Source organism: Periplaneta americana, chromosome 7, assembly GCF_040183065.1.
Source record: "Periplaneta americana isolate PAMFEO1 chromosome 7, P.americana_PAMFEO1_priV1, whole genome shotgun sequence".
Lineage (NCBI taxonomy): Eukaryota > Metazoa > Arthropoda > Insecta > Blattodea > Blattidae > Periplaneta > Periplaneta americana.
In genome coordinates this window covers 63,387,365-63,413,439 of record NC_091123.1, presented here as the reverse complement: position 1 = coordinate 63,413,439, position 26,075 = coordinate 63,387,365, and positions in this window count along the sequence as shown.

Genomic DNA, 26,075 nt, shown 5'->3' with positions numbered 1-26,075 from the left:
GAATTGATAAATCTACAGAACAGCACGCCACTCAGATTTTAGCGAAATCAGGAATCCAACAGTTCTTAATGTTCCCTAAATCAGAATTTCCAAATACAGGCCTATTCTTTGTTTCCACATTATGTAGTTGCAGAATTTAATACAAGAGAGAATTGTAAAAGCTCTCAAAGTACAGAAAGAGCTCAGAAGTAAGTTTATTTCATTTGCCGTGACGTAAAAACTGACTTCCTTGAATTTGTGGTTGTTTGCGAAAAAAGACCATTACTTTGCTGGAAACAGAGGAATACTCTTTACTGTATAAACACTTTTAAATTTTCGCGCTCAATGTTTCAAATAAGACATATAATAAAAAATATTAACAAATAGTGTAATAATAAATAAATGTTGCAGCTATGTTTGTTGTATCTTAAAAAGGTTGTATTCAGTTTGTTTTTCCAGTGCTAAACGAATTTACAAAGCTAGGAAATAATATAATTTTGCTACGTGTGTTTAGGTACAGTCTGTTTAAAATTACTATAATTATTGTACCATGCGTCATTCTGAAATTCTAATCATGGAGCAGACATCATGGCCACCTGCATGAGCCGCCAGAGCGCTCTGTGGCAGTGAACTGCTTTTGCAGCGTAACTACAAATAACTTGTAACTGCTGCGTCTAGCTCAGTCTGTCTTTCTTTCTTTCTTTCTTTCAAGGTTTTTTAGCACTTCGAGAGCTCGAGTTGCCCATCCAAGTATATACTACACAGACACATCGGCCTTATATTGAAAGCAGAAGACTGTTAAATTATGCGTATTTTCAGCAATGCGGAAAACAATAGAAAAGAACTACCCAGTGATAGCTTTCAATTTCGTGCAGTTATTGTGTCCATTTAACGCTAAAAAAAACTGTAAACCGCACAGGAAATAATTTCCGCTTTCAGAGTTTCTCTTTCAAAATGAGGGAAATTATCACAGTCTTTAGTATAATCGCAGGTTTTATTGCATCCTGCAAAGGGGAGCCAAACAAAACCTTTACTGTCGCCAGTGGCGAAATCTATTTAGGAGGATAGATATATAGTAGCTGTTTAAACCTACACTTAATGTAGAGAACCGTGTTAGTTTGAAGGTCGACAACAAATTGGGGTAATTCTAATTAATGTTATTTTCTAATACAGAAAAGTACTTGGCATGAAAACTACAACCAGTGGTGATTCCTGTACTAACATCTTGATCAATCCCACGGATAGAAATCTCAAGCTTTGCACTATCAGTAATGTCACTGCTGTCATCAAGAGCCAGTGAATAACGCACGACTTCTCTTGCTTCTTTTTTAACCTTCCTCTTGAATATAATCAGGAATTTTCTAAATTCTTTTCTCGATACTTGGTGAAGAAATTCGTAGTTTTTTAAAATTAAAAACTTCTTAAGGACAATTATTTAAGCTATTTTAATCATTACTCTTTTGAGAAATTCTGCTCTATTAAAAGATTTTAGAGGACGAGATATTTCAAACCCCATTAGGTAGCTGACTTTCTTACATTTATTTACCTCATCTTTCTCTTCCTGGCTATGATTTAAGACATGTCAATTCCTGGCGTTTAACAGTTCGTTGACACGTAATATTGAATCAGTTTTTCTACAATATTATTATTAAATGAATAACTAATAAAAAGTTAACCTCATCTAAAGATTAAGAAGATTAAAATTTAGATAAAATCTAATAATTTTATCCTTATAGGGAGAAGATCTAAAATTATCAATATTAATGCACTTACAGAAGAATTATAGAAACACAAACTTAGTAGTCAATAATAATAATAATAATAATAATAATAATAATAATAATAATAATAATAATAATAATAATAATAATAACAATAATACATTATTCAGCGTTACAATTAATGTTTCTATATACTCCTAATTGAACCGTTCAGCAAAGTAGACATATTAGGCCTACATTTTGTACGACAGAACAATAAAAAAGTTCTCATTCTTTACGAAACCATCTCTTACTGCTTGTAGAGACAGAGTTTGTAGAGTGACATGATACCGCCACTGCTTGCCTTCAGTACGTGAATGAAAAACACAGCAATGTACAGGAAACTCCTCGTACCCGCTTGAATGTCTGTGATTACACGATATAATCACGACACTCGCTTTGGTCACCGCTGCCTTACAGTAACGACATGTAACATCACCCTGGCACAGAATAATAAACTTATTGGCGATCGCAATTTTCTCACCCGATTTTCTTGATTCCTGCGAGACTGCAGAGGTGTCTAACGCTCGAAACAGTTCTGTAGACTTCTATGTAAGTGAAAATTTTCATTTTCAGTTTCTTACTGCATTAAATTCTCTTAAGTTTTATCTTTCCAACGGTGTATGAAACAGAAAGGCTTGCACTACTCACTTCTAAAGAGCTATTTTTTGTTCATAATCAGGGAGCGAAACTTGTTGTCCAATGGGAGCGAGGGAAGTAGTTTCAGATTAGCTGTGTTCTACAGTCCCGCTACTGTGTACAATAGAAGATGGCGTGGGTCGTGTCTCGTTGAGTAGGTTATTTTACGACGCTTTATCAACATCTTAGGTTATTTAGCGTCTGAATGAGGTGAAGGTGATAATGTCGGTGAAATGAGTCCGGAATTCAGCACCGAAAGTTACCCAGCATTTGTTCAAATTGGGTTGAGAGAAACCCCCGGAAAAAACCTCAACCAGGTAAATTTAAAAGTCATGTTGAGTTCAGGTAAGCTTGTGAAATAATATCATATAAATTAGTTTTTTTATTTTTCAGTCAATCACTTATCATGTTAAGATGGCAGAAATGGATTGTTACATCAAGATACAATGTTAATATACGTCACGAATATTTTCGACTTACTTTCAAGTCATCTTCAGGTGACAGTTTTCTAACAAACAAACATTTGAACTAGGTGAAAATATTATTTAAACACATTTATAAAACACTAGTAAATAGTCTGACCGTGCATACTTTACATAAAATAGTTGAATGGTGTATACAGTCTTAAAATTAAAATTGACATACAGAAAGAAAGCCTTCCAACGAACATAATTATAATACAATACATTGAGAGGCATGCAGTGTGCCTGAATTATGAAAATAAAATCGTTTAAAATTATTATTATATATAAAACTGAAGACTAGGCTTGTTCTTTATGACGTTCAATGTATTGGAAGACTGTATGAAGTGGATATAAAAGAAATTTCGGCCTATTCGCCGTGGTGAGAGGCATTATATGAAAGATGTACAGGTAACTTCTCCCGACCGGGATTCGAACCCGGGTCACTTGGTTTCGCGGCCAGACGCGCTAATCGTTACTCCACAGGTGTGAACTCTTTGACGTTGAAGAAATTTGTGACAACACGATATTTGGTAAGATGAGGCCGAAGATTCTCCATAGATTACCTGACATTCGCCTTGCAGTTGGGAAAAATCTCGGGAAAATTAAAAAAAGTAATTATCCCAAGAGGGAATCGAATCTACACCCGAGTGCATCCCACAATAAGTAGAAAAACCCGCCCAACGCCTGAGGTATAACGGTAACTGCTTCCACTCAGCTGCAAACCTTCATCTTTACATACATGTCCTTTTTTTTTTCTCCCATTGCTATAGCCATTTCTCCATATTTCTCTGTCTGCTTTTCCTCCAACTAGCCATTCTCATCCTTCCTTTCTTTTCTTCTTTAATTCTTCTTTTGTTCGTCTGTCCATCCGTTCATCTATAGGCCTATATTTACAGAAATCCATTAATTCATATTTCCAACAACACAACTAATTTTGTCGATGATTGTATTATGTTACCAACACAAACATAATTACGCAGCATGTAACTAAATTGTTCATTTGTTAATTATTCATTAACAGTAATAAAAAATTAAACAAATGCACTTTCAAATATTCACGCAACATTTTGCACCGATTAAAACTTTTTACAGGCAATGCAGATTCATATTAATTCACATTATACAGAAAGGCAAAGTAAGAGAAAAATAATATTCCCATATATTTTCTAAAGTTCAAAGTTTGTAATCCGTTCACACAAGTCAGTACAAGTTACTGAGTTAGATATTATTTCGACTTACATATATATAATTTTATTCCGGATTTTTTCCCACTATTTGACGGACTGCCTCTAATCCTTTTCCCTCTCGGTAGAGGGAAGAACATTTAGCCACTTGTAGCTTCAAAAAACAAAAAATCACCGATAATGAAGCAATAGTACTTACTTAATTACTTACAAATGGCTTTTAAGAAAACCGCATTTGTGTACGAATAAAATTTTGATTCAGCTTTCATGACTTGATAAAATATTTCATTTGTATCTTTTCAAAATCCATCTGATACCGAAATCAGAGATCCACACCAAATGTTTTGAACATGGCCACCTTGTATAAACGTAAAATATATTACTCATTTATTATCTAGTAGGTTTACGTCACTGTTATTGTTGTAACTGCATATGCCTCTTAAGAGACTACATCTCGCGTCGCTGGACGGTTTGTTCCCGAAAATGCTGTAATGCACATAACCTCTTCAAAAACACAGAAACAAGAGGATGGATCCCTTAACGCAATAAGAATAAACTGCGCATTCCATTTGATCAATGTTGCAATAGACGTATAACTTGAGCAATGTATCAACAAATGAACCGTTGAGAGCAGAAGTGGTGTAAGTCAAAAATGAGTAATGAGGGTTAAGTAAACATTCCGTAAAATACAGCGCAAAATAGCAATTAATATTAAATTTATTTAAACTATTAGTAGTCAGTGGATAGCACGAAGGACATATTAATTGCTACTTTGCGCTGTATTTTACAGAATGTTTACTTTAAACCTCATTACCCAATTTTGACTTACACCACTTCTGCTCTGAACGGCTCAAATAATGAAGTTCTTTAACGAACTCATTAATGAAACTCCCATAAGAAGTAATGTTGTAATTTTTGTTACAAAATTACTTTTCTAGAGTGGTAAGGAGAAAAACGTAACACGTTAAAATAAAATAATGTATTCTAAAAGCCCCTTCCTTTCAATTTCACGCTGATACAGTTACACTTACTTGTGTCCGCCACTTTGACACACGATTCCATGTTGGGGATCGCTCCTCCCTGGAGTACGCAACCCGAGAACATCTCGCCGAGTGCGGTAACAGCTCTCCAGTTGAACTCGCACCGGTCAATTTGACACCGGTTTCAAGAGACGTCGCGTCGGCAACTATGTACCTATTTTTTTATCTCTTGAAGAGGAAAAGGAAAATTCTTTAAATGAATCAAGGTGATTAAATGAACGTCAGTAATTAAAGGAAAATAAACGATTTTGCGAAATGTTTCAACCGCGATACATTTATAAGACTTGTGGCCAGTTTCTTCATGAATTGTTTAATGTGACTTAACTAGTGTTAAATTTACAGCCTGTTTACTTTTAACTTTTCGTTAATATATTTTCCATTTCTAAAACATCGTTTTGTTTAAAATAACTAACACTTAACTAAACAGTCGTTAACACTATTTAACCACTCAATAGCAATTTATAAAAATTTTGCACATGTAAGGCTATTTTTTATTGCCTGATATTATTCTTTAAATCCTGTATTGTAGAGTAAGTCATGAAACATGTATAAAATATAACCTGGTACAGTAGGGCATGATTGATAAAGAATAAGACAAATATTAAATATTATGTTTTATTTAACGACGCTCGCAACTGCAGAGGTTATATCAGCGTCGCCGGATGTGCCGGAATTTTGTCCCGCAGGAGTTCTTTTACATGCCAGTAAATCTACGTACATGAGCCTGTCGCATTTAAGCACACTTAAATGCTATCGACCTGGCCCGGGATCGAACCCGCAACCTTGGGCATAGAAGGCCAGCGCTATACCAACTCGCCAACCAGGTCGACAAGAAGACAAATATGAAAGTTGTACGTGTCTACTATTGAATAATAATAATACTAATAATAATAATATTAATAATAATAATAATAATAATAATAATAATGAGATAATTTAGATATTCATCTGCGATATATATATATAACCATTAAACATTGAAAAACCTGAAACAGCTATTATTGTTAACAAGAATTGTTAGAAAAATATTTCGTTAGTCCATTCTTAAATTGGTTTGATGTCTGACAGTCCCTGACATTACTCGGTAGGGAATTCCAAAGCCGAGGAACAGCCACAGTGAAAGAAGATGAATATGAGGATGTTCGGTGGGAGGGAATGGATAATACTGAGGAGTTATGTGATCGTGTGTCTAGGTTATGATGGGTGGATAAATTTTGAAAACGAGGCGCAAGATAGACAGGAGTGGAGAAATGCAATATGTGAAAGAGAAGGGAAAGACAGTGGATTTTCCTACGATCTTCTAGACGGAGCCAGGACAACATTTCGAGGGATGGTGTTACGTGATCAGCCCGGCGAATATTGCAGACGAAACGGATGCACATATGTATTATGAACACGTTGTAGTCTCTGCGCCGAAGTAACGCTTAGGTCAGTAAGCAGAATATCACAGCAATCGAAGTGGGGCATCACGAGTGTTTGCACTAACATTTTTTTCATGGAAAAGGGTAGAAAATTCTTCAATCGCCTAAACGAGTGGATTAATGAGAATACTTTTTTGCAGGTTTCTGCAACTTGAATGTTCCAATTTAAACTTTTATCCATATAAATACCTAGATTACGATGTAAGATTATAATAGACTACTAATGCTAACTTATCATGACTTCTCAAAGAAGGAATTTTTGCCGAAATCTTTTAAATATAAGCTCAATCTTTTAAATGTAATACTCACTGTGTACAGTATCTTGAAATAATATTGACACTGGCTATAGTTAGTTGAAAGGAGCCAATATCATAGAATCAAGAGTAAATAGTAGATGCTGAATTGGAGTAAGTGGTCTATTTCTATTTGTAGGATTTCAAGTCTGGTTTAAATTTCTTGTACAATTTTGAGGTATATATTGTCACAAATTGAGTATCGTGCATATAAATCATAATTCCTAGTTACCTTACCACGTTGAGTTTCCACATTTTCTAAATATTCAATGTAGGCCTATAATAGCTCAGAATCAAAATAAGCAGCCAGTATGATAATCCGTTCACTTTTGAAGATCACTTTCTACATATTAGCTTTCCAAAGTGTCTTTAAAATGTTATGTTATCATTCACGAAACATTCCTTAAACAGAGACATAAAATATTGTTTTCACAACTTCTGTTTGAACAGCTGTGATGTCACCTGCCATATTTAACTATCTGTGAAATGAGTTAACTGCCTAAAATCCTACATTAAAGTTAACAAACACTTAACAATCTGTCAAGCCAAACTAGTCTTGAAGACATTAAAAAATTACATTTAACAAACTGTTTAGAGTTTAACATTCTTCTAACAATACTTGGAGAAACCGGCCATTGAACTATTGCAAAAGCAAGTACAAAACAAGCATTGAAGAGTAATTAAACCGAAAATGGGAGAAAATAGAACAAAGAGAAAGAATGGAAGAAGAACAGCGAAGAAGATAGTTCAGGAGATAAGACAGGAGGCAATAGAACAGCAGAGTGGAAAGGAAAAGACGAGTGAGAAGAGGAGAGAAAGGGGACAACAAAGAGGAACAAAAAAGAGAAAAGTGATTAGGAACAGATAGGAAGGAGGATAAACAGGAGATGAGAAGAATTACTGAATGGAAATGGACGACAAAATGCAACGAAACAAATCGAAACGAATGCCACTGTAACAGTGAAAATAAAGATCTTGAAATTAGGCAGACAAATAGGACTATTCTGAAAGTACTAAATAAATTAACTATTTTAAGATATGAATATTGTAAAATATAGAACTAATACTCATTATTACCAGACTTCGCATTTTTGTCACAATAGCTATATTGGATGGAGTAATCCCCATTTCAATTTGGTTGATAGGTCTTTCCCTCTGCTCACACTCTCAACCATCAGTGAAGGGGAAAATGCTACTACCCATCTTACTAACGTTAGACTAACTGACTTTCAACATAGTGAAAAATTATATTATTGAAATTATTTACTGATGATCTTTATTTCAAAAGTCTATACTAAGCGTTTATATTTCATTTCATTGCTGTTTATATCAACTGACACATTAAAAAGTTACTGAGAGCAGAAGATAAATATTTTCTCCACCGCTAGTTGTTACTCTACAACAGTGATGTCAAAGCAAGCGCATTTTTCTGACCTTGAAGTCGTGCGCGGGCATCAAGCGCTAGGTATGGACGGAGCAAGGATTATGTGTATGAGTAAGCAGCCTGTTGGATTAAGAAAACCGTTATGTAAAAACTTCAAACGGGACATGAAATTTTATGTCTTTATTTTATATGGCTATTTGCTGTTTGATATTATCTATATTGTCTGTAAAACAAACTACTAAGACCAGTTTCTTAATATTGCAGTTAATAACATATTAAAGAGTTAAGAGGGAATATTCACATAAATTTCATAGTAGTAAAACTATACTATATTAAGTGAATGAAACGTCATTCATAAAGAAAGTGATATTCCAAAGAAAGAGATTAAGTATGACATGGTAAGTTGGAATTGATATTGATGGTATCTTTAGCCTTATAAAAGTAATCAATAAACTAATCAAAACAATATTATAGTACAAAGCAAAGTTACCTATGTATATGATTCAACTGTAACTAATATTACATAACAAACTCTTATCGCATTATACTTTTAAGATGATATTAGTGAGCAACTTCCTATCATCAGAATATTAAATTATTTTCTCAAAATCTGCTGAAGCTATAGAGCTCACGTTTTTACAATACATGGGCACATATCTTTTATTTATGATGTAACAGTAGTTGCTTTCTTAATTCATTTTCTTACAAACATTTTCCTTGCGAATATTTTCAAAATGTCCAATACGTTATCTTCAATAATACATATTTACGATATATTAGATTTACGAAAACATTGTTTCAGTACCTGTAAGGCTATTAAATAAACACATCTGACAATTTTAACTTTTTGTAAAAAGTTGAGAAAATACTGCTTTTGAATAAAAACGAAACTCATGAAAAATGAGCATTAAAACTGAAACTTAAATTCTTGTATTGCACTTATACTTTTCAGACAAATCTAAAAATTAACATGGATATAGTTTTAATAAGTTCTCTTCCCTTCATCCATCGAATCAGTGCTGGCCATCCCTGTATATAGCTCGACCAAGTGGCATATACTACCTCTTTTGTCTGTCTCTTTCCTTTCCGCTGTAAAGCGCTCAGGCTCTCCTGAGCTCTAAAACGCGCGCTTGCCCATATGGGCATCAGTTGACATGACTGCTCTACAACATACACAATGACACAATCTGCACTGTGTCGCTCCCCCCTGACTTCACAACACAAACTAACATTCCTTATTATAACTATTAGTTGAAAATATTGTAAGAACGACACTAAAATATACTCAACCCTGTAATTGTCAAACATCTGTGTCACTGTATTTTATATTCACTTAAGTACTTTATTTAGTATTTTATTTTCTTGTGTGTACAACTTGGGGGGTGCAGGTATAAGAGGTAACAGCTACCGTCCTGTTACTGACAAACTTAGGGCAAGTAGAAGGGGGAAGAAATGTTTTCGCATCCTCTCAACTTATATGAAATGTAGGCTAATTTAGTTTCTCCTGGTATATTAATGACGTCAGCCAAATACCTCTATGAGTTCTGACTTGTGTTATGTAGAAGCGCACGTTATTACGTATGTTTGTATGTCGATAAGTTCGTTGTGATCCCATTCAGTCATAGAGGTGGTGCATCAGGAGACAAATGCTGCCATCAAACACACTGCAGTTGTTTGTTTCGGAATTTGGAAATTATTATTTTTGTGTAAGGAATGGTAACGTATTCTTAGAATGTATGCTTGTCGTCATTGTAGCAGTAGTTATTGCAATAAATATATGTAAATTATTGTTTGTATATATGTACAAAACTTCTGTTGTATATTTATTATCGGATTATTAATTTTGAAATTCAATTGTTATCAATGGCGTGGCAAACATATTTGTTCAAAACATTTCGATTGTCCATACCATTAAAATTAAGTTGCAGTGTTGTCATGATATATTTCATTATATTTTATTTTCACCGTAAGCCTACTGTACCGCCACTTATGCAGAGAGCGCCAGGCAATTGAACTCCCTCCATACAAGGCTATACTCCTCGATAAATTCAGCGTGACAAAAATGCGAACCCTGGTTATTACTAACGTACTGCAACTACTCAGAGCGTTAATAAAATTTCACTTAAACCAATGTATTTATTGAATTATCGAAATATATATATATATATATATATATATATATATATATATATATATATATATATATATGAAATATGGAAATATGGAGGAGAAAGAAACGAAGAAAAGTAGAACGGAAACAAACGAAAGAAGGAAATAAAAGCCAGAAACAATGGATAATACAGAAATGAAAGAAATAAACGACGTCTGGGAAAACAAAGGAAACGAAAAACAAGAAAACGAATTATAGGTCAATGGGCATGAAAGCAAAGAAATGATAAAATATGGTAACAAAAAAGGAGAAAACTGAGAAACAAAAGGAAAGAAACTAAAAGTTTAGAAAGGAAACGAAAAAAGTGGAAACAGAAGAAAATAAATACGAAAACAAATGAATGAAAGGAAATAAACGAAAAATAAGGAAATAGGTTAGACTAGAAATAAGGAAACGAAAGAAAATACACGAAAAACCCTGATATGAACGAAAGGAAATGAAAAACATGGAAAGAAATGAATAGAAGACAAATTATGAAATGAAAAACATGCAAACAAAATTAAATAAGACAAAAACATGCTAACGAAAGGAAAGAAACGAAAAACGGAGAGACGTATGAAAAGTAAAAAACATGAAAACGAGGAAAATAAATGGAAAACATGGAAACCAAAGCAAACGAACGAAAAAGAGCAAAGGGAACAAAAATAAGAAAATAAGTATATTGAAAAGAAAAACAGAAAGCAAAGAAACTGAAAATATCAAAACAGGTGGAAAGGTATAAAAGGCGACGACGACGCAAAAATAGGAAAAATACGTGGAAGGGAAAAGAATCAATGAATAGGAAGACGAAAGAATATAAGAAGAGGGATACGAAAGAGAACCAAAGAAGAAATAGGAAAACGAAAAAGGCAATGGGATAAGGAGAAAAGGAAAGAGAAATTACAAAGAGATAAGTTACACAGAATAAATAAAGAAATAGCAAAAGAAATGACAAAAGAAAAATAGATACGGCGAATCGAAAGACAAATGAAAAATAGGGAAATGAAAGAAACGGTAACAAGAAGAAAATATGTGAAAGAAGATAAGAAAGAGAATGAAAGAGAAAATGTGAAAATAGAGAAGAGAAGGGGCGAGAAAAATACAGAGAAGGCGAAAGAAAAATTAACAAGTGATTGAAGTAAAGTGAAATAACTTACGTTGCTCAGTTTGTTGTTATATATTTTATGAATTCGTGATTTATTGTACCATTAGTACATGTTGAACAATTTGAGATTTCCGCTCTGGAACGCACTGTTTAATTAAAACAGCATTACTGCAGGCACTAACTTCAGTATCATCCGAAATTTCTTTGACAATTTCCGTGACGTTAACGAATTATCCCATTTATGCGACTGTTTATTCTGCTCTTGACGTCTCGAATTTGTCACTGTCAGTAAATATAGGCTAATAAAACATGCAGTCTTATCTTTTAACACCTCAAGTGACTATTAGTAAGTTTATCATTTTATCGATTAGCTCGTATTGGAAGCTAGCGCGCAGGAATACGCATACAAAGTAAGGCGTAATTTATTATAGGCGTCCTACTTAGTAAGGATAATATTTACGATCTTGTGTTTCTTGCGGGAACATCACGCGAACGATTATCACCACGAATCTTTATAGGCAGACGGGTGACGGCAGGTTGAAAACAAGCCACGAACTAAACTGTACAATAATGAATAATATTTCATGGAATAGATAAAGCGATACAAACAGCTAACAGATAAGGGCTTTTCAAATGATTGACAGCCGACTGTGTACTGTACTAAATGAGCTAGCATCAGCATCCATTCCATTTTGGTTATTTTACGAAACATAGAACGTAAGCAAGAAAGTTTCAAATATTTCATACTCTAAGTAGGCCTAATAAAATTATAGAGTACTAACAAAGATAGTTTTCTTTAACGAATATTCAAAAAAGCTTTTCCTTCCTCATTTTCTCTTAATCTGTTTTTAGTCCATATTATTTTTTGGACTGATTTTATTAAGTTTGTAAATTTGTCTTTACATCAAACAACAGTAAATATTCTAACAGCGAAATTATTGTACAGTACGACAGGGGTGCCCACTATCACACTCATTGTTTAACTTATACATTGACGAAACTATGAAAAAAGGCAGATAAACCTCACGGAGCATTTTACAATTAATAACTCCATAATCGATACACTATTATTATGATAATATTTATTTATTTATTCTGGCGAAGTTAAGGTCATCAGGCCTTCTCTTCCACTTTGTCAGAAACAAAAGAAGCTGATACAATTTTACAGACTAATATTTAAGGAACATTAATAAAAATGTATATAGTTATACAAGCACAAGTCGAGTAAAATAATGCGAACATACTAAATAATAATTGCAAAATAATACAAGGCTAGAAGTTACGTTCAATGAATATGCAAGCGATAAGTGAACCATTATTACAAACTACAAGAATAACAAATTCAAATGTAAATTATAACTATACAACACTGACGAAAATTACATATATACACACATATACACATAAAGGAGAATTAAACCTGAATACTGGTCACGTGTTTAAACAATACACTTTTAAATTGCAATATCGTTCGACAGTTGCTGAGGGAGATGGGTAGGGAGTTCCAGAAACGAATTGCTGATACTGTGAAAGAGGAAGAAAGTGAGCTGTTTTATGGCAAGGGATAGATAATAAAGGGTCATTTTTAGAACGAGTACCCAGGCTGTGATAAGAGAACAAGAAATTAAAAAGCACCGAGAGATAGGCGAAGAAGTATTGATGATGCGATATAGCAAAATTAGTGAATGGATATATCTTCGGTCCTGTAATCTTACCCATTGGAGCGTTTCAAAGGAAGGTGTAATGTGGTCGTATTTGTGGATATTGCAAATGAAACGTATGCAGGCATTATGAACGCGCTGCAATCTTTGGGCTAAGTTACAATTTATTATTCGCTGACGATCAGATCATTATGGGAAATTCGGAGAGCAGTCCATACACTGAACAGAATATGTAAAGAGTATCATCTTCAAATATCAATAAAGAAAACAAAAGTAAATACATTCAAGGGAAGTAAGCCCATAAGAGTCAAAATAGTTACAGACAACAGAATTCTAGAGCAAGATAGCACATTCAACTATCTGAGCTATGATGTCTTTTATAATAAGAATGATGACGTGTCAAAATTAAATAAGTTCAACCATGTCTGTGGAACCATTAGGTAAAATCTGAAATTAACGAAAAGAGAAACTCGCCTTCAATTCTATAAAGTGATTGACACATTGAGCATAGGTGAAATATAAGAAGAAACATACGTGCTTATTATAAACTAAATTAAAAACGCGTATAAAACCAATTTAAAATTATGTGAAGTGTGGTTCTAAGTCATTTTATCATGTGATAAACATTTGTAAAGTTCATAAACTAATAGCTTCTTTTTTAAGGTGACCACACTATTTGAATCTTTTGATGTTACATAATCCGCTTCAATCGTAAAAATTATGCACGTATTGACATCAATCTACATCCTTCTCTTAACATCATGTCATACACACCTCATCGATACGAGTGACTGATTAACAAAAGAATGCCAATACTTGCATTCTTTTAAAGACCTCTCTTCTGAACATGGTATCACTATGGTTTTAAGTTTAAATATTAAACTTCTGAGTGTCAATACGTGCATAGTTTTTATGATTTAAACTGTTACGTAACATCAAAAGATTCAAATAGTGTGGTCACCTTTAAAAAAAGACTTAGTTTATAAACTTTAAAAATGTTAATCACATGATAAAAATGAACCACACTTTACATAAATTTAAATTCGTTTTATACATGTTTTTAATTTAGTTTATAATAAGCACATGTTTCTTCTTGTATTTCACCTATGGTCAATTTGTCAATTTATGTCTCTTCACCTGAAGATGATTAAAAAAAATCGAAAATATTAATGGAATTATAACCTTTAATGTGAAATAACAAAAAATTGTTTCTGTATTAATTGATAAGTTGGAGACGGAAACTATAAAATAATTATTACCTTCAAAGAAGATAAGAAAGGAAAATATATTCAAATTTAATAAAGAGATTGCCATTCAACTACTCAAAACATTGATATGAAAACTGGACATTGAAGGAACGTCAAATAAAAACAGAGACCCCTGAAATGTGATTCTTCAGGCGGTTGCTGGGTATAATCTCCTAGATCAAAAAATATATAACAGTATACTGTTAATATAGAACTAAGCATAAATATTATCACTTAATTCACTTACAATTATACCAATAAATGGAAAGAACATAATTACATAAATAATGGAAAATAACAGACTACCAAAAGCAATTCAAAATAAACTCCTCAGGGATACAGAAATGAGGTGTGTCCAGTGCTGTCATGGAGGCCATACATCGTATGGGAACCTACAATTTTTTTAATTAATCGTATGGGGAAAAGAAAATTTGTCTGTATAGAGCTACAACGACATATAGGTGCCTAAGTTTGGTACGTAGAGATCTGTACAGATCTTAGATCATCTCTTGCTGTTCCTAATGTATTTTGTTTGATGTTCATAAACAAAAATTTTCCACCTCTGCAGCACTGGAATCCAGAATTATATAAAATAATGATTGGAAAACAAGAAGTGCTGCAAATACACACTCCAAGATTCATCAAGACAAGTGTGCATCTACAGTGGGGCTACATGGTGTATTCCGTAAATCAAACATGTTGTACAATTAAAATGTAACGCAAAACAATTTCTTTACTTCTTTAATATTTAAAAAATCATTAAATGAAAGTCGGAGAGATAGAGAGAGGAGAGTAAAATATATTTCAAGGGAGAAAACAAGGGATGCATAGGCGGAGTTATGGGGGGGGGGACATGGGGAGCACTGCCCCCCCAAACTTATCTGAACTCATTTCTTTTTTATTAACGTTAGAAAATATTGAATTCAAAAGATCTTTCTTGTTTTTGTTTATGATTAAGTCTCTGTGCTTAAATTGACTAATTAATGTCTTCAGGTGATGTGTCTGGACTATAATACTGTGTTTATTTTAAATTTTTGAATGTATAAGAATTTCTATGTCATTTGAGGAATGGAAGCACTGTAATGTTTCTTTTGTAACAGCCTGTACTCATGTGTTAGAAGTATGCAGGTGTTCAGGCCGCTACTTGGAGATGTAAGAATAACATACTGCAGAACAATGCAGAAAGAAGAAAAGTAAACCCAGTATAATGTGTAAACTTAAATACGAGATTAAATAAAATAATTAAGAGTTTACATTTCTTATGATATCTTCAGGAAAGCTTACTATAAAAAGTTCCTGTTAGCACTGTTACGTAGTTCTATTTATGTATATGTATTTCTGTAAGAGAGAGAAAAAGAGGGAGAATGTTTTAAATTATTCCCTATTATAATTTCTAGTATATCTACAGTTCTAGCCCTATAGAATTCGGTCCGAAACATCGCGGATATGGATGTAACACTGTAAGAAATATGCCCCCCGAAAAAGCCTTTATTAAATGATCACATTCCGATATATTGTACTGTACCACGGTCAAGTTACAGGGGAGGGGAAGGTAAATGATGTCCCCCATAACCCAGTTTTATGGGGATTCTATGGTTTCGCTTTGCCCCCCCCCTCAAGGAAACTGTTCTCTATCTTCCTATGAAGGGATGAAGCGTATGGCCAAGAGAAAAATTACCATGACAGCACTGGCGTGTCCAAAGATTAGATGAAATTACCAAAACAGCAAAACTTCGAACAATTATATTACACATATACAGGGTGTTTCGGAGGTGGTGTTACAAACTTTCAGGGATGATGGGGAAGGGCGCATGTATCAATTTGAGATAAGGAACCCTTGTCCGGAAATGACAGAGTCGAAAGTTACAATCAAAAATAGTTCTGCGGAAATGAAACAATTTTATTCCTCTGTACACCTTATTTATCTGTATTTATCTGTACATCTTACACATACTGTATTCATCTGACGTTGTTTGCGTTGTCTACTTACAGTATTCCATTCAGTGCGCTGTCTGAGGGATGGTGACAGGAAACTACACTAAAACAATGCAGATAGCGTAAAGTGTAACGGACATGGTCGGTCCTGATATGCACGTCTGTAGATAGCAGTGTATGTGTACAAGTGTTGTATCAGTGAAGAATTATGTTGTGTCAGTGAAGTGTGTTGTGTAAGGGAAACGTGTTCCTGTCAGTGAAGCTTTATAGTTTATAGTGGCAGTGCAAAGTTTTTGAACAGTGAAATGTTTTTGAAGTGTTAGTGAAATCAGGATAGAATCAGTGAAATGTGTCGTAGTTCCAGTGGAGTGAGTGAGTTGACAGCGAAATGAGTGTAGTGTTGAAAGGTACTTGTGCAGATATGAACATATACTCGTGGGTTTTAGTTCGAACTTAGGTTTAAGATACAAATTAGATTTATTTTTAATGTTATTTTAAGTGATCGTGCTTCATTTAATTAGGATGTTCCCTGTTGTTGTTGTTGTTGTTGTTGTTATTATTATAAATTATTGTTAGTATTAATTATTAGCATTATTATTAATTCTATTTTTAATTAATAAGTTTATTACTGTCATTATTGAGTGTAATTAGTTACCACTGCCACCGGGTATATACCCATTGCAGTGTGAATACATACATACATACATACATACATACATACAACTTGCAGTGTCCAGTCGATCAGTCCTAGTGAAATGGAGGAGTACACGAGAACGGAATAAGCAGACCTAATTTTCAAATACGGATGAGCCAATGGGAACAGTAGACAAGCTCAGAGATTGTATCGAACAAGTATCCACGTAGGAGACATCCGGCCCATACCATTTTTCCTAAACTTAAGGAAAGGAGGGCACGTGGTACAAATTACAATTCCATTTCCACAGAACTATTTTTCCTTATAACATTCGACTCAGTATTTCCGGACCATGGTTCCTTATCTCAAATTGATACATATGCCCTTCGTCATCATCCCTGAAAGTTTTTAACACCACCTCGGAAACATCCTGTATTACCATGAGTAATGAATTATTTCAATGTACCGAAGTACATATGATATTTCCATGCAGATATTCTGCGACATCATACGATGAAAGAGTAATGGAACGGAGAAAAATTCTCTCGGCGCCGGGATTTGAACCCGGGTTTTCAGCTCTACGTGCTGATGCTTTATCCGCTAAGCCACACCGGATACAACCCCGACGCCGGACAGAACTGTCTCTGATTGAGTTCCAACTCTTGGGTTCCCTCTAGTGGCCGTCCTCTGCACTACGTCATAGATGTCTATGAACATAGGACCGAAGTCCATAACATGTGCTGAGGTGCACTCGTTATGAGTGACTAGTTGGCCGGGATCCGACGGAATAAGCGCCGTCTTAAATCACTTCGTGATTTACGCATATCATATATTATTTCAATGTACCGAAGTACATATGATATTTCCATGCAGATATTCTGCGACATCATACGATGAAAGAGTAATGGAACGGAGAAAAATTCTCTCGGCGCCGGGATTTGAACCCGGGTTTTCAGCTCTACGTGCTGATGCTTTATCCGCTAAGCCACACCGGATACAACCCCGACGCCGGACAGAACTGTCTCTGATTGAGTTCCAACTCTTGGGTTCCCTCTAGTGGCCGCCCTCTGCACTACGTCATAGATGTCTATGAACATAGGACCGAAGTCCACACATGTGCTGAGGTGCATTCGTTATGAGTGACTAGTTGGCCACTAGAGGGAACCCAAGAGTTGCAACTCAATCAGAGACAGTTCTGTCCGGCGTCGGGGTTGTATCCGGTGTGGCTTAGCGGATAAAGCATCAGCACGTAGAGCTGAAAACCCGGGTTCAAATCCCGGCGCCGGAGAGAATTTTTCTCCGTTCCATTACTCTTTCATCGTATGACTAATGAACCCAAACTGTGATTATTAATGATGATTACGATGATAAAGATTTGTTCAATTGAAAATCTAGAAATAGCCGTGTCGACTTAATAAATTTGATGCGAACTTGACGGCATAATCAGATTTCAATGAGTTAACTTTAACGTGTGCTACTTCTTAAGAGCAGGTGTCTGTTCGCATTGTTTCACCGTAATTAGAAATAAAGATACAGGCCAAGTTTCAAGCGCTTCCCGAATGCGTTACAGCAACTTAGGCTGCAACTTCGCTCTCTCTCGCTTTAACGAGCTTGGGTGTGGTCAGCAACGAACAACATGCCAGATCGAAATTATGTAAAACAAATCTACGTAACGACTTCATCATTACTAACTGAAATGTATATTTGTACCGTAACAGAACTTAAAATCCGTGCAAAATCAAGAGATAAGTGCGCGAGGATTTATGTCATCCTCAATACAAGATACGATACCAACTAGTTAAGGCTGGTTCACAATAAACCGGGAACGGAAACGACAACGAGAACGGAAATAATGTTAAAATAAATGTATTTAAATGTGAGCCTTTGACTCCTTTGACAATTAGACCTATTTAATTAACTCTACACGTTATTTTCAGACAATGAAATATTGATATAAAGATAAAGAAGCAATGGTCGAATGAGTAGCAAGAGAAAGTGAAATACTTGGAGAAAACTCGACCAATCAGATTTATTCGTCAAAAATCTCACAAAATAATGCCATCGTGATCTTCGTGGCGTGTGTCCTTGGTCCGATCCTACCCATTAATTATTTTCAACATAGTTATTGATCTATACATCTCTTCCCAGCACTGCACATTGCCTGAGTAATGCAACATCCGTTTAGGAATGCAGACATATTTCATTCTGTTTGAATAAATAGCTCCAACATTTGTGCCGTAATTTATTTTGTCGATAATACTGAATATATTACGTTACTTTCCGATATCCTCACTTCTGCTCCCATCACGCAAAGCTACCCCAGCTGCAGATGTTCAGTGAATGCAGTTCAGTATTTTGAATCCTTTAATACTATGTACTTCATTTCTGATGATCTTCAGATTTCTGTATTATGCGCAAATAAGGAAACAGCCATTTATTTCTAAAATAGAACATCGGTTTCTTTAGAAACACTCCACAAATTCGTTCATATTGCACTAGGATTTCTTTCACATCTCTGTTTTTAATTAAAGATATTTCAACCGAAATATAAGCATTGAAGAGAGGCCGTTACTTGAATAAAATGGTGTCGTATTTTTTTTTTTATACACAACCAAGTTATAAATACGGGTTGTTGGCGTGTAGAAGCAAAGTTTCAGCGTCTATATGTTGAAAGATACAGCATGTCATTAAGATATCGGCACAACTGCAGATTAATGGACAAAACGTAGAGTCCTCTGATAATCTTATAATTGAGAATATTACTGTAATATTCTGTTTATACCGGTTGTTGGCGTGTAGAAGCAAAGTTGCAGCGTCTATATATTGAAAGATACAGCGTGTCATTAAGATCTCGGCACATCTGCAGATTAATGGACAAAACGTAGAGTCCTCTGATAATCTTATAATTGAGTATATTACTGTAACATTCTGTTTATTTACCTAGGCGTTACTTTGGCGTAGAGGCTGCAACGTGTACATAATATATGCGTCCGTTTCGTTTGTAATATTCGCCGGGCTGGTCACGTGACACCAGCCCTCGAAATGTTATCCTGTCTCCGTCTAGAAGATTCTAGAAAAATCCACTGTCTTTCCCTCCTCTTTCATATATTACATTTGTTAGCTCCTGTCTATCTCGCGCCTCGTTTTGAAAATTTATCCATCCACCATAATCTGCCGAAGCTTCAAATCTTTTAAATATAAGTTAGAAAATTAGTTTATGACGAGTTGCCAAACCAACTTACTGTTATGACAAGTGTTATTTTCATGTATTCTTTACATTTAGATGATATAGTGATATTTACCCGATTCGTTTTTTTTTTTCTTTTTCATTACATAATTTTTTCTTATATCATTTGAGTATTAGTGTTACTTATTATCACAATTTTCTGTTTTTTTTTTTTGTGTATCTAAAAATTGTGTTTATCATATGTTCTATACTTCGATATATTATTATTATTATTGTTATTATTATTATTATTATTATTATTACTATTATTGTTGTTGCTGTTGTTCAGCACACAAATATTAATAATAAATAAATAAATAAATAAATTATTATTATTATTATTATTATTATTATTATAATTATTATTACTGTCTCATATTTCTATACATTGTCAATGTCTCACATATTTTAAATAAGTATTTACGTTTTATTATGCTTTTTCTTTTTTCTACATGTTTTTATTTTATTGGGTTATTTTACGACGTTGTATCAACATCTAGGTTATTTAGCGTCTGAATGAAATGAAGGTGATAATGCCGGTGAAATGAGTCCGAGGTCCAGCACCGAAAGATACCCAGCATTTGCTCGTATTGGGTTGAGGGAAAACCCCGGAATACACCTCAACCAGCTAACTTGCCCCGAAGGGGATTCGAACCCGGGCCACCTGGTTTCGCGGTCAGACGCGCTGACCGTTACTCCACAGGTGTGGACTTCTACATGTTATATATGTGTCTCACTTCTATTGACTATTATTGTTTCCATTATATATTTTTGTGTACTACATTTGGTATATTTGTAATGTTCTTTGTGTTGTACTTTTACTCTTGGTTGAGTGTTGGAAGAGGACCTATAGCCTTAACTCTGCCTGGTTAAATAAAATTATTGTTATTATTATTATTATTATTATTATTATTATTATTATTATTATTATTATCTAGATACAACAACACTACTCAATATTATCCATTCCCTCCCACCGAATATCCTCATATTCATCTTCTTTCACTGTGGCTGTTCCTCGAGTTTGGGATTCCCTACCGAGTAATGTCAGGGACTGTCAGACATCAAACCAATTTGAGAATAGACTAAAGAAATATTTTTCTAACAATTCTCGTTAACAATAATAGTTGTTTTAAGTTTCTCAATGTTTAATGGTTATGTAATTATACAGTATTACAGAATAAATATTTAAATTATACCGCCACAGTCACCACCACCTACCTACTATTACTAGGCTACTACAACTATTTCTTAACAATGTTCATTATTGTTTCACTAACACTAATTATCCAATTTTCATTACTTTTATTGTTCACTTTCATATTATTGTAGATAGACAGGGTGCGAATTAACGGAGGGGATGAGGGAGTTTTCCCCCCTGTTGGAAAGTTATCCCCCTTTCATAAATTCATATTAACATCCCTACCAGGGATAACTTCTATCCCCCCCTCACAAAATATAATTATTTTAATACGAGTATAGGTACTTTATAAAGTACAATATAAAGTAAGCAAAGAAAATAATATTGATGTATTATCATCACCGGCAAGCTGACAACAATCAGTAACTTAGGAATTACACATCTTATCTTAAGCCTGCTCATTAATATAATTATTATTATAATCAAGATACAAGACAAGCAACTCAGTGTGTCCAAGCGTTGAGCCGTATTCTCTATCTAGGATTCTATCCCCTCCCCCCATTAGAAATCTTAATTCGCACCCTGGATTTAGATATTAATGTAATAATTGCTGTAAGCGTATTGCGTTAATTTAGAGTCTAGCTGGGCGGAAGAGAAGGCCTACTAGCCTTAGTTCTGCCAGATTATCATTATTATCATTATTATTATTATTATTATTATTATTATTATTATTATTATTATTATTTAGCATTTCAATTGATCTGATGTAGGCTATTTGGGGAAAAATTAATAAACATTTTAACTGCAAGAAATTATTAACAATTTGGTAAAAACACAAGCATCACCATAATATTCATGTACTGTTAAATTACACGACATTCTTCATTTTCCTGAGGTTCCTGTTCCAAGGCGTAAACGAGCAGCGGTCGTTACATAATGAGCCGCATCCCCGTGTCTTCCGCGTGCCATTACTTGGCTGATATGAATCTGCTTCACGGCGTCATAATCTTTCTTGAGCAAGCTGCGTGCATTTCTGAATCCTTTCCTTTTTACTCAAGTTATTCTACGTCCAGATGTACAGAAAAGAGGCTACAGTAATAAATAGTGAAGCGATCTTGCATTCGAAACTGATCTCGTAGATTGCGCGTGCGCTTTCCATCAGAGAGGTTTCTGGTTCAATTTTCGTAGCAGTTGAAATGTATCTCCATGTCACGGGACTGTATCTCCTTTGTCTTGGACAGGACGAGTGGAACCCATGGAAACGGCATTAGGTTGGCAAGAGATCGACAGCTCTCGCGGATAATGTTCTTGCTGTCTCCCGGCACTACAGTCTGTTAAGTGATCTTTCGCGGATTTAGTGACTTATTTATTTACTTACGGAAATGGAAAGAATCTTACCTAATTTCAGAGCAGTTGTTCAAAAAGTAATCCACTACGTTCCATACACATGGTTCAAAGAAGCATTGAATTCTAGGACTTTTAAGTATTTTGCTGTTGCTGTTCCAATGGATATATTAAAACAGTGATGTCAAAGCAAGCGCATTTTTCTGACCTTGACGTCGTGCGCGGGCATCAAGCGCTAAGTATGGAAAGGGGAAGGGTTGTGTATATGAATAAGCAGTCTATTGGATTAAGAAAACAGTGGTGCACAATCTTCAGACGGAACGTGAAATTTCATGTCATTTTTATATGGCTTCTTTCTGTTTAATATTATCTATATTGTCTGTAAAACAAAAGTACTAATACCAATTTCTTAATATTGCAGTTGTGTTTTAAAATATTAATAACATAATAAAGAGTTAAGAAGGAATATTCACATAAATTCCATAGTAGTACAATTATACTGTACAAAATGGATGAAACACATCATTCATAAAGAAAGTGATATCTAAAAAAAAAAAAAAGACATTGAGTATGACATGATAAGTAGGAATTGATATTGATGGTACTTTAGCCTTATAAAAGTAATCAATAAACCAATCAAAAGAATATTACAGTACAAAGAAAAGTTACCTAGGTGTTGTATATGTTTTATGTGTAACTAATATTCCATAGCAAAACTCTTATCGCATTATTCTTTTAAGGTGGTATTGGTGAGCAACTTCCTATCATCAGAATATTAAATTATTTTCTCGAAATCTGCTGAAGCTATAGAGCTGACATTTTTACAACACATGGGCACGTATCTTTGCTTATGCTGTAACAGCAGTTGGTTTGTTAATTCATTTCTTTACAAATAATTTCCATGCGAATATTTTCAAAATTTGAATACACTATCTTCAGTAATACGTATTTACGGTAGGCCTATATTAGATTTACGAAAACATTCTGTAAGGCTATTAAATAAATAGGCCTATATCTGAAAATTTCACTTTTCTATAAAAAAAATTGAGAAAATATTTCTTTTGAATAAAAAAAATCAAATTTGTGAAAAATGAGCATTAAAATTAAAACTTACATTCTTATAATGCACTTATACTTCTCAGACAAACCTAAAAATTAACATGGGTACAGTTTTAATAAGTTTTCTTCCCTTTATCCATTGAATTAGTGCTGGCCATCCCTGAATATAGCTCGGCCAAGCGGCATATACCACCTCTTTCGTCTGTCTCTTTCCTTTCCGCTGTAAAGCGCTCAGGCTCTCCTGAGCTCTAAAGCGCGCGCTTGCTCCTATGGACATCAATTGACATGACTGTATTGAAACATCAACTTTCATGCGACTGTGAAAGTTCTCCAAGTTTCCTTCCACAACATATCGCAAAGATTATAGGTCTGAGGCAGGTGTAACTTGGCGATATCCACACGGTAATACAACTCGTCATACTCCTCCCAGCATATCTCTATTACAGTGGCGACCGCTTATCCAATCTTTCGTTTGAGTTCGTCTACATTTTGTGGCAATAGTGGCATATAGGTCTACACGTAGTCCTTGGTATAGTGCCACAGGAAGAAATGCTAAATACAGAATTATTGTTATAATCAGGGAAAGGATTTATATGTAAATACATATTTACTTATAAAGCTAATATAATTTATATTTTGCATTATCTTTATGTTTCACAATGTGTAGGGTTGAAAAATCCTACTTTTATTTTCCATATTTTTCCATATTTTAGAGTTTAGTACATATTTTCGTTAATTTCCATATATTTTCCATATTTCATATAAAACAGTCCATATTATATTAGGTTTAACAATAAAACAAAACAAAATTCCATTAACTTTTAAAAATACATTTCAACAATAGAGATTTAAACACATGTTCAGTAATCCCTTTAACATCAGAGTTATTTGAAAATTAGCAGTCCTATCAACAATGGGAAAGTAAGTTACAAAACTGTATTAATTTAATTTAAAATTTTTAACAGACTTCAGTTGTGCAGCTCAACAGTTAAATGCCAGTCAGAGTACACATAGGTTCAGTTTTGTAAATCATACTATAAAGACGGTAAATATGCCAAAAGTACGTCATTCAGTCAATTTAAAATCAAAACTAACAAGTTACATTTCAGAATTTAAAGAAGATGGTTTATCAACTGACAATAAAATATTATTTTGTAATTTGTGTCAGTGTGCAGTATCATCTACACAAAAGTTCCTGGTGCAACAACACATTACAACTAGTAAACATCAGGCCAACAAACAACTAAATTCCAAGCAGAGACAATTGTTTTTAACACAACCAACAACATCGAATGTAAGATCTGAGTTTAACATCGACCTGTGCCGTTCTCTCATCTCTGCTGATATTCCTCTCTACAAACTAAAGAATAAGGTCTTCAGGGAATTCCTTGAAAAATATACTCAACATACAATCCCGGATGAGTCAACACTTAGGAAGACGTATGCTCCATCCATCTACGATGAGACAATACAGAAGATAAGAGATGAAATTAAAGATAGTTCAATTTGGGTTTCCATTGATGAGACTCCCGACAAAGAAGGTAGACTTGTTGGTAATGTAGTTATCGGTTTGTTAAGTGAACAATATTCTGAACGAATTCTTTTACATTGTGATGTTCTAGAAAAGTGCAATAACAAAACTATAGTTAAACTGTTCAACGAAGCTATGGGTAACCTGTGGCCAAAGGGTATTATGTACGATAATGTGTTATTCTTTATTAGCGATGCTGCCCCTTATATGGTCAAAGCTGGACAAGCATTATCTGTTGTATATCCTAAATTGACTCATTTTACTTGTGTGGCGCATGCATTTCATCGTGTGGCAGAAGTGGTCAGAGACAATTTCCCTAAAGTAGATTTGTTGATTTCATCAGTGAAAAAAGTATTTCTCAAAGCTCCCAGTAGAGTTAACGTGTTGAAAGAAATGTACCCTGAAATTCCATTGCCACCAAAGCCAATTTTAACTAGATGGGGTACATGGCTAGAAGCAGTTGAATATTATGCCGAACATATAGACTCTATTAACAATGTTCTCCTTGCATTGGACTCTGAAGATGCAGTCTCAATTGATACTGCGAAAACAGTTACCTGTGACATAAGTGTGAAGAATGACTTAGCTCACATTCAGCATACATTTTCATGCATCATAAAAACGCTCAAAAGTCTCCAAAATAGGCACCTTTCACTATCTGAAAGTTTTGAAATTATAAATAGTACTGTGGAACAACTGAATCGTGGTAGAGGTAAAGTTGCAGATGCAGTAAGAGCTAAGGTGGACACTGTACTTTCAAAAAACCCTGGATATGAAGAACTACAAAAGGTTGTTGCTGTGATGAGTGGTGAATCAACAGTGAAGATTAACTTGGACTTATCCCCAGCAGACATTGTGAAATTGAATTATGTACCAGTT